Raw genomic sequence first — 11,333 nt, 5'->3', positions numbered from 1 at the left:
GGAGAGACATATGGACCTCAGCTGAAAATTGACCCCAAAGCAATCACACACAGTAAGTAAAACAACAAAGTTTTTCAACCCAAGGCTTCTATTAGGATGCCATAATAATTAAATCATGAGTCTCAAGCCAAGCTTCAAAAAAAATCCAGTTATTTATTAGGAGCTTCGTGTCGTGAAGCTAACTCTGACCCTACGTAATTTACACTCCAGTATGACCCTATTTCCCGACCCTCCTCCTGCAGCTAAATGAGCTGACCAGTTTTGGGGAATGAAGACCCCAAAGGGTTAGAGTAACTCAGGTTTATTGATGCATGCAGCTTCAGAGTATTTCCTTCAATAATTATTTATTGAACACAATGAAACTCACACGCAAGAATGAATGATGCTTCTTCTACACTCCCTATTTTTCCATGCCATCTCCGTCCCGTTCTATGGCCTTCCTCCAGCGAGACACAAGGGCATGTAGGCCCTATTGGTACTACTCCTTGTTCTGGTCACGAAGCCATTTCCACACTGTGCGAATCACCTCTTTGTCATCCTCAAAATGTCTTCTGCGACTAACCGTACTTCTGTCGACTGCAGATTCTCCATAATCTGTATACAAATGTTTGTGAATGTTCCCAACAGTTTCTTTCTCCGCTGTGAGAGACACGCTGCTTGTAACATACATCACTTACAGACACCATTTTGAAACACGGCTGCAGTTATGCTGTCTCCCTGAAGAAATGCAAAATTTGCACACACACTCCTGACAATTCAAATAATGTTTCACATCTGTACCATTACTGTAGGCTGAGAAACAAAATGTGGTGCATTGCTTTTTGGGCAACCCTCATATATGACAAAGTCTGAACTCCGGGTACAGCCCGAGACGTGATTCTTACCTTTTTTTTTTTTTAATTCAATTTTTTATGCCGCCCTTCTTAGATTCAGGGCGGCTTACAACATGTTAGCAATAGCACTTTTGAACAGAGCCAGCCTATTGCCCCCACAATCCGGGTCCTCATTTTACCCACCTTGGAAGGATGGAAGGCTGAGTCAACCTTGAGCCGGTGATGAGATTTGAACCGCTGACCTGTAGATCTAGCAGTCAGCTTCAGTGATTGCAGTACTGCACTCTACCCACTGTGCTACCTTAGCTTATACCTTGGTGGAATAATCAAGGCATGTCATCAATGGGGAAAGAACAAATTATAATTGATAATATGACCTTATACAGAAATCACATCTTAAACAGGAAAATATCTTATTATGACCCAATGTTGCGGCTTTTAACAGTATCTTACACCATCTGGTAGTTCCTTGCATGTTCCAGTAAGCAAAAGGGGTTTCTAAAAGTTAGTGAGGTGTGAAAAAGGAAGTTAGTTATAGGAGATGGTACATGTACAGAGACAGTGAATTTATGGTGCCCTGCCTCACTTCCAGGGTGCGCCATTAATCATATTCACCAATGGAACAGATTCGCGGGTTGTAGATTTCACTCCCGTCATTGCGGTAGGTAACCCTGGGATCTAAGTACCAAAGCCCACTGCAACAATATCGCCCAAAAGGCTTCTAGAGTTGTTAACCTGATCCTATGCAGCTTCTGCTCCGGCAATCTCACACTTCTCACAAGAGCCTACAAAACTTTTGCCAGACCCATCCTTGAATACAGCTCATCTATCTGGAACCCATACCACATCTCGGACATCAACATCCTTGAAAACATCCAAAGATACTTCATCAGAAGAGCCCTTCACTCCTCCACTTGAAACAGAATACCTTACGAAAGCAGACTATCAATCCTATGTCTAGAAAGCTTAGACCTACGTTGCCTAAAACACAATCTAAGTATTGCCCACAAGATCATATGCTGCAACGTTCTACCTGTCAATGATTACTTCAGCTTCAATCACAACAACACAAGAGCATGCAACAGATTTAAACTTAATATTAACCACTCCAAACTTGACTGTAAAAAATATGACTTCAGCAACCGAATTGTCGAAGCGTGGAACTCATTACCTGACTCAGTAGTGTCAACCCCTAACCCCCAACATTTTTCCCTTAGACTATCCACGATTGACCTCTCCAGGTTCCTTAGAGGTCAGTAAGGGGCGTGCATAAGTGCACCAGTATGCCTTCCATCCCCTGTCCAATTGTCTCTCCTTATCTCATTTATCTTTTCTTCCTTTCAAATATGTTCACCTATACTTTTATATCTTTTCTTCTATTCTTTTATTTACTTATATTATTACATATCTTTCTCTTCAATGTGTATTATGTATTGGTCAAAATAAATAAATAAATAAAACGAACATAAGAACATAAGAAGAGCTCTGCTGAATCAGGCCCAAGCCCATCGAGTCCAGCATTCTGTGTCCCACAGTGGCCCCCCAAGTGTCCATGGGGGTCATGAGCAAAAAGAGAAGGCAAGACCCTCCCTTTCCCTTGACCCCCAACAAATGGGACCCAAGGGAACCCTGCCTGCCTCAACCAACATAGAGGTGGCACTTGGACATCCCTTTACTTAACCACCAATATACTTGGCATCCCTGAATCTGTCCAATCCTGCCTTGAAGCTATCCAGATTGACAGCTGTCATGATCTCTTCTTCTGGATGTGAATCCCATCAACCAACGACCCTGTGGGCGATATGGCCTTGAGAGAGAGAAGCATGGAATGTGCTTCTGTATTGGGCTGCTGTGCCATTTGTGAGTTGAGAATTTGCTGTCAAGGTTCCAGGTAAAATCCGAACTAAATCAGAATCCAAGTCAAGTTACTCCTCAAAGTTCCAATTTATTTCCAGAGCTATCTTGGCACCCACACTGGGAAACCTGGATCAGAGTTTCCCACCCAGTTGAAAGCTCACATCCCTTGTCCCCCATCCACAAATTTGTCACGTTGCCCACTCAAATTGTGCCAGCGTGGCCAATCCTCCTTCCACTTCCGCCCAGGTGGGTGGGCATAGGATGGCCTTGAACCCCTCAAAATAATGCTTTGTGGCTGCATCTGTTCCCCCCTGACATTCACCCCTCCCAAGTTCCCATCAACATCAGGCCTTCTATAGATAGTTTTATCTATCTATCTATCTATCTATCTATCTATCTATCTATCTATCTATCTATCTATCTATCTATCTATCTATTGTTAGAGTTGGAAGGGACCATGCGGGTCATCAAGTCCAACCCCCTGCCTAAGCAGGAGCCCTATACCATCCCAGCCAAATGGCAGTCCAATTTCCTCTTTAAAATGTCCAGAGTATTGGAGTTCACAACATCCGCTGGTAGGTTGTTCCACTGGTTGATCATTCTGACCATCAGGAAGTTCCTCCTTATCTCCATGTTGAATCTCTCCTTGGTCAGCTTCCAGCCGTTGTTCCTCGTCCGGCCCTCTGGTGCCCTGGAGAATAAAGTGATCCCCTCCTCTCTGTGGCAACTCCTCGTATACCTGTAGACTGCTATCATGTCCCCTCTGGCCCTCCTTTTCTCTAGGCTATCCATGCCCAGTTCCTGCTAGTGTGACAAGCCGTTGATTTATCACCAACGTCTGCATCGGCTTGACACTCGCATCAGTTGGTATAAGATTGGGTTGATGAGCTAATTCAGGGAGGAATTCCAAGAGCCTGAGTGGAACCATATAGACAGCCAGGAGGGGACCCCAGGAAGTGTTTTATGTCATCAACTGCTTTATCATAATATTTGTCATTAAATGTTGAATACAATTTTAATCCCACAAACTTTGTAAGTCCCAGACTTTGGACACATTTTCTAAGTTAGCTCATTTGGAGTGCTTTATTTTTTAAAAAATTACCCATGGTCAATTATTTTGTCCAGATAAAGGTGATACATAGACAAATAGAGGCAGTTTAGTAGTATATGGGTCAACTAAACAATGTCGTTTGGTGGGACCCAGAGGAAGAGCCTTCTCTGTGGCGGCTCCGAACCTCTGGAATCAGCTCCCTCCAGAGATTAGAACTGCCCCCCCCTCCTTGCCTTTCGTAAACTCCTTAAAACCCACCTCTGTCGTCAAGCGTGGGGGAACTGAAACATCTCCCCCTGCCTATATAGTTTTTTGTGCATGATATGACTGTATGTATGTTTTTATATATTGGGGTTTCTTGTTTTTTAGATTTTTAAAATGTATTATTGTTAATTTAGATTCTAACTATTAGATTTGTCATTATATATTGTTTTTATCATTGCTGTAAGCCGCCCCGAGTCTACAGAGAGGGGCGGCATACAAATGTAATTAATAATAATAATAATAATAATAATAATAATAATAATAATAATAATAATAATAATAATAATAATAATAAGATAGAATAACCTCCCTTCCTTCCTTCCTTCCCATTTTATTCTCATTCCCTTCCTCCCTTTCTTTTCTCCTCCCTCCCTTCTCATTCTCTTCTCATTCCCTTCTTTCCATCCCTTTCTCATTCCTTCCTTCCTTCCTTCTTTCACATCCATCCATCCATCCATCCATCCATCAATATGGTTTCTTGAACATGCAATCTTGTTCATTTAATAGCCTTATTTTATAATACATTTATTTACACCTGTGTTTTTTCTTTTCTTCCCTCAAGTAGAAGATAGCAATTGCACTTAGACTTACATACCGCTTCACGGTGCTTCCCAACCCTCTCCAAGTGGTTTATAGAGTCAGTTTCTATAAACTTCAACAATCTGGGTCCTCATTTGACCCACCTGGGAAGGATGGAAGGCTGAGTCAACCTTGATGAGATTGGAACAGCTGGCAGATGGCAGATTTATTTATTTTATTTATTCGATTTTTATGCCACCTTTCTCCTTAGACTCAGGGCGGCTTACAACATGTTAGCAATAGCACTATTTTTAACAGAGCTAGGCTATTGCCCCCATCATCTGGGTCCTCATTTGACCCACCTCGGAAGGATGGAAGGCTGAGTCAACCTTGAGCTAGTGATGAGATCTGAACCGCTGACCTTCAGATCTACAGTCAGCTTCAGTGGCCTGCAATGTTACATTCAAACCACTGCACCACCGAGTCTCTAAACAGTAGAGTCTTTGCTTTCAGCAAAGAGGTGCAGGCAAAGAGGTCGAGGAGCTGTGATGGGAGATTGGGGGGGGGGGATGGGGTGCCCTTCCTTTAGTTTTGGGGTGGGTCTTCTCATGGTAAAAAAATTATCTTTTTTTAAAAAATATTTTTTAATTGATTTTTCTTTAAACAAACAATACAGACAACATTTAACATTTAAAGGAGCTGCAATTGCTCCGCTAATAGAAATCTAACTAATACAGGGGGAAAAATCATGGTAAAAAATCATCCGATGGCTTGGATTGGGCACCAAGTTCTTTGTGTCTGTGTTTCAGTCCTGCAACTGGCCATGACAGATGACAAGATCATGGATGGAATGGCCAAACTGGCAACCAAGAGTAAGGCAATCAAAAGCATCAAAGGGTGAGTTGATGCATTTCCAAGGAAGAGTCTGGCCTTTGAGCCCAGCTGGTTTCTAGAGACTTTGGGATGTGGATCCCAAGTGTTCGGAAACTTCAGATCGTGCAGAATGCAGCCGAGATAGCTATTGTTGGGTTACCTAGGTTCGCCCACGTCTCTCCAACACTCCGTGGCTTGCATTGGCTGCCGATCAGTTTCCGGTCTCTGGATGCTTTCTAAGGTATTTATTGCACAGATCCAACTTCAAAGAAAAACCAGAAAGTCCTGTTGCCTCTTGAAAAAGTACCTTTGGGACCACCTGGATGACTGAGAATCTCTATATAATAATAATAATAATAATAATAATAATAATAATAATAATAATAATAATAATAATAATAAATTATTAGATTTGTATGCCGCCCCTCTCCGAAGACTCAGGGCGGCTCACAACAATAATAATAACAGTGTACAATGTAACAAATCTAATATTAAAAATTATCTAAAAACCCATCATTTAAAAATCATACAACACAAGCACATCAAAGACGGGCTACAAGAATGGTAGGAGGTCTTAAGCATAAAACGTATCAGGAAAGACTTCATGAACTCAATCTGTATAGTCTGGAGGACAGAAGGGAAAGGGGGGACATGATTGAAACATTTAAATATGTTAAAGGGTTAAATAAGGTTCAGGAGGGAAGTGTTTTTAATAGGAAAGTGAACACAAGAACAAGGGGACACAATCTGAAGTTAGTTGGGGGAAAGATCAAAAGCAATGTGAGAAAATATTATTTGACTGAAAGAGTAGTAGTAGATCCTTGCAACAAACTTCCAGCAGACGTGGTTGGTAAATCCACAGTAACTGAATTTAAATATGCCTGGGATAAACATATATCCATTGTAAGATAAAATACAGGAAATAGTATAAATAGTATAGACCCCGTAGAGCCCCATGGTTCAACGAGGAGCTCCGAGAGTCGAAACGCCAAAAGAGACATCTAGAGAAGCGATGGAGGAAGAGTAGGTCTGAATCCGACCGAACACTTGTAAGAGCTTTTATTAAGACTTACAAAGTGGCCCTCAAGGCGGCAAGATGCGCGTACCATGCCGCCTTGATTGCATCAGCGGAATCCCGCCCGGCCGCTCTGTTTAGGGTGACCCGCTCCCTTTTTAATCAGGGGGCAGTTGGGGAGCCCTTGCAGAGTAGTGCTGAGGATTTTAACACGTTTTTCGCTGATAAAGTCTCTCAGATCCGGGCCGACCTCGACTCCAATTGTAAGACAGAGTCGACTGACAACGAGTCAGTCGAGGTGACTGGGGCACGTACTTGTCCACCTGTCTGGGAAGAGTTTGATCTGGTGACACCTGATGAAGTGGACAAGGCCATTGGAGCTGTGAGTTCCGCCACCTGTTTACTGGATCCGTGTCCCTCCTGGTTGGTTTCGGCCAGCAGGGAGGTGACGCGGAGCTGGGCCCAGGAGATTACCAACGCTTCCTTGGGGAGGGGAGTTTTTCCATTACTCTATAAAGAAGCGCTCGTGCGCCCCCTCCTCAAGAAGCCCTCCCTGGACCCAGCTGTGCTTAACAACTATCGTCCAGTCTCCAACCTTCCCTTTATGGGGAAGGTTGTCGAGAAGGTGGTGGCACTCCAGCTCCAGCGGTCCTTGGAAGAAGCCGATTATCTAGGTCCCCAGCAGTCGGGTTTCAGGCCCGGTTACAGCACGGAAACCGCTTTGGTCGCGTTGATGGATGATCTCTGGCGGGCCCGTGACAGGGGTTTATCCTCTGTCCTGGTGCTCCTTGACCTCTCAGCGGCTTTCGATACCATCGACCATGGTATCCTTCTGCACCGGCTGGAGGGGTTGGGGGTGGGAGGCACTGTCCTTCAGTGGTTCTCCTCCTACCTCTCTGGCCGGTCGCAGTCGGTGTTAGTGGGGGGTCAGAGGTCGACTCCTAGGTTTCTCCCTTGTGGGGTGCCTCAGGGGTCGGTCCTCTCCCCCCTGCTATTCAACATCTACATGAAACCGCTGGGCGAGATCATCCAAGGACATGGGGTAAGGTATCATCAATATGCAGATGATACCCAGCTTTACATCTCCACCCCATGCCCAGTCAACGAAGCGGTGGAAGTGATGTGCCGGTGCCTGGAGGCTGTTGGGGCCTGGATGGGTGTCAACAGACTCAAGCTCAACCCGGATAAGATGGAGTGGCTGTGGGTTTTGCCTCCCAAGGACAATCCCATCTGTCCGTCCATCACCCTGGGGGGGAATTATTGACCCCCTCAGAGAGGGTCCGCAACTTGGGCATCCTCCTCGATCCACAGCTCACATTAGAAAAACATCTCTCAGCTGTGGCGAGGGGGGCGTTTGCCCAGGTTCGCCTGGTGCACCAGTTGCGGCCCTATCTGGACCGGGACTCATTGCTCACAGTCACTCATGCCCTCATCACCTCGAGGTTCGACTACTGTAATGCTCTCTACATGGGGCTACCTCTGAAAAGTGTTCGGAAACTTCAGATCGTGCAGAATGCAGCTGCGAGAGCAGTCATGGGCTTACCTAGGTATGCCCATGTTTCACCATCACTCCGCAGTCTGCATTGGCTGCCGATCAGTTTCCGGTCACAATTCAAAGTGTTGGTTATGACTTTTAAAGCCCTTCATGGCATTGGACCAGAATATCTCTGAGACCGCCTCCTGCCGCACGAATCCCAGCGACCGATTAGGTCCCACAGAGTGGGCCTTCTCCGGGTCCCGTCAACTAAACAATGTCGGTTGGCGGGCCCCAGGGGAAGAGCCTTCTCGGTGGCAGCACCAGCCCTCTGGAACCAACTCCCCCCGGAGATTAGAACTGCCCCTACTCTTCCTGCCTTCCGTAAACTCCTTAAAACCCACCTTTGCCGTCAGGCATGGGGGAACTGAAACATCTTCCCCTGGGCATGTTTAATTTATATATGGTATGCTTGTGTGTATGTCTGTTAGTATATGGGGTTCTTTTAAATCTTTAAATATTTTAAATTTGTCAGATTATTTATGCTTTGTTTCCACGTGTTGTGAGCCGCCCCGAGTCTTCGGAGAGGGGCGGCATACAAATCTAAGTAATAAATAAATAAAAAATAAATAAATAAGGGCAGACTAGATGGACCATGAGGTCTTTTTCTGCCGTCAGTCTTCTATGTTTCTATGTTTCTATAAGCCTGGGGGAGATGTCTCAATTCCCCCATGTCTGGCGATATAGGTGGGTCTTGAGCAATTTACGAAAGGCAAGGAGGGTGGGGGCAGTTCTGATCTCTGGGGGAGTTGGTTCCAGAGGGCCGGGGCTGCCACAGAGAAGGCTCTTCCCCTGGGGTCTGCCAGATGACATTGTTTAGTAGACGGGACCCGGAGAAGGCCAACTCTGTGGGACCTTATCAGGCGCTGGGATTCTTTAGCTATTCTTCATTCTCTCCTTCTTTAATTCATAGGATGAAGCTTAAAGATCTGAAACCCCCTGAAATTTCCACAAAGTTCATTCCACCCCAGAATATACAGACATCCATGATTACTACCCTCACCGTTGGTGGGAAAAGGTGAGTGAGAAGATTGTTTTGTTCTTGGTCAAGGACCTCTTTGCCTAGTGCACCAATTGTGACCCTACTTGGGTCAGGAGGCTCTTCCCACAGTCACCCATGCCCTTATCACCTCATGGTTCGATTACACTGGGGAACAGCAATTTCGTTGTCTTACACCTGTGACTTATTTTCAACAACATTTTGGCCTCTGGATCCAAAAACAACCACAGTTTTTGTCGATGACGTCAACTTTTTAAGCTACAGGATACCCTCAAAAGTCATACAAATTAATATAGAGGAAAGTAAAGTAAAGGCTATAATAGTTACTGCAATTTAAATTGTGTTCATACAAATAGCTGTTTTTTTAATCGAATGGTAATTATACATATTAAGGTAAAAAAATTTGCTTATAGCTTTTTATGGAGTGCTTAATCTGTGGACATTCTCACGATGCTCTAACAATAGTCAGCCATCCTATGTACATCCCATCTCCCTTGATCTCCTGCCTCCGTGACCTTCAAATCTTGGTGGAATCGCACACCCTGCTCATCACTGACTGCACCAAGATTTTCTGGGAAGTTACCAAGAGGGCTATGTGAAAAATGCAATTTGATGCTCATTTTCCCGAACGCCATCACTCTACTAAACAAATAATTCCCTCAACACTGTCAGACTTTTTACTAATTCTGCACTTCTATTCTACTAGTTTTTCTCATCATTCCTATCATCCTTTTCCTCCCACTTAGGACTGTATGACTGTCACTTGTTGCTTGTATCCTAAGATTTTTTATTAATATTGATTGCTTCTTCATTGCTTATTTGACCCCTATGACAATCATTAAGTGTTGCACCACATGATTCTTGACAAATGTATCTAGAATCCTGCTTAGAACATAAGGAAATATGCTGTTCTAAGGATAAATATAAAAACCTGGACATTCGACCACTTGCAGATGGGACATTGGTCCTCTGTTGGACTGACCCTCTTGTGTTTTGTGCAGTTTCATCGGATCTATAGACATCACCTTGAAGTCCCAAATGAAGACCATGATAAAGATGACGAAACACCCCACAAAGAACATCGGGATAGAGAAAACCGGATGCGAAGTACAGCTGTTGTCTTACAAAACCAGCATTCCCAGCAAGTGAGAAGAACGGAAACACGTCAAGAAAGGAGGCGACCAAAATCGGTTTGGGGGAAGTTAGTTTGTGGGATTCAGACCTCCGGATCTAGTTGGAAATGAAAGAGTTCAAAGGGTTTTTGTAGACCTCACCTGCCTGGGATAAACATAGATCCATCCTAAGATAAAATGCAGGAAATAGTATAAGGGCAGACTAGATGGACCAGGAGGTCTTTTTCTGCCATCAATCTTCTATGTTTCTATGTTTCTATGGTATTAGTACCTCCCAAGTCCTAGATTTTATCCATCTGTTAATGCAATTTAGGATTGAATTGGCTTTTATGGCTGCTGCTGCACATTTCACACAGCAGATTAAATCTCCCTGCTCTTCATTAATTCTGCTGCTGTAGACTGCCATTCTGACTAAGAACTGCGGTCTTGCCCTGTGTCCAGATCCGATGGGTCTTTGGTGGTGCAGGGTTAAATAAGGTCCAGGAGGGAAGTGTTTTTAATAGGAAAGTGAACCCAAGAACAAGGGGGCATAGTCTGAGGTTAGTTGGGAGAAAAGATCAGGAGCTCCCTCTAATGGCAATTCCCAACATTACCTCTAAAACTATAGTGCTTCAATACATACAAGCATTCATCATTAGCTTGTAAACAGTCTTTGAGACAAAATGAAAACAGATTTTTGGCCTTGGAAAAAAATTGCATTGCCTTTAGTATTGGGTTCTAAAACCCTTTACTACCTGTTCGCACTCACATGATGCTACTGCTGTTGGCAGTACCGGTTTGTAGAACCAAGTTGAACTGGTAGCAATCCCACCTATTAAGCCAATGCAGAAGCTGGGGATAAATCTTCAGCTTGCCACACTATCTGTAGAAGGCTTGGCATTTATGGGAACTTGGGAGGGGGGATTTTCATGAGGGAGCTGATGCAGCCTTCTTTCGGGTGGTTCAAGGCCATCCTAGGCCCACCCACCTGGGCGGAAGTGGAAGGAGGACTGGCCACACTGGCACAATCTGAGTGGGCAACGTGACAGGTTTGTGGGTAGGTGGGACAAGGGAGGTGAACTTTCAACTGGGTGGGAAACTCAGATTCGGGTTCCCCAGTGTGGGGGCCAGGATGACTCTGGAAATAAATTGGAACTTTGAGGAGCACTTTGACTCGGACACTGATTTAGTTCGGATGCTACCTGGAATATTGACACCACCGCGGATTGCATTGCCCTCAAATGAATTGCTTTACTAATTCCTTGGGTTTGTTTC

The sequence above is a fragment of the Erythrolamprus reginae genome, chromosome 3, assembly GCF_031021105.1.
Source record: "Erythrolamprus reginae isolate rEryReg1 chromosome 3, rEryReg1.hap1, whole genome shotgun sequence".
NCBI classification, from domain to species: domain Eukaryota; kingdom Metazoa; phylum Chordata; class Lepidosauria; order Squamata; family Dipsadidae; genus Erythrolamprus; species Erythrolamprus reginae.
The sequence above is the reverse complement of the archived record's forward strand: the minus strand, read 5'-3'. Positions refer to the sequence as shown.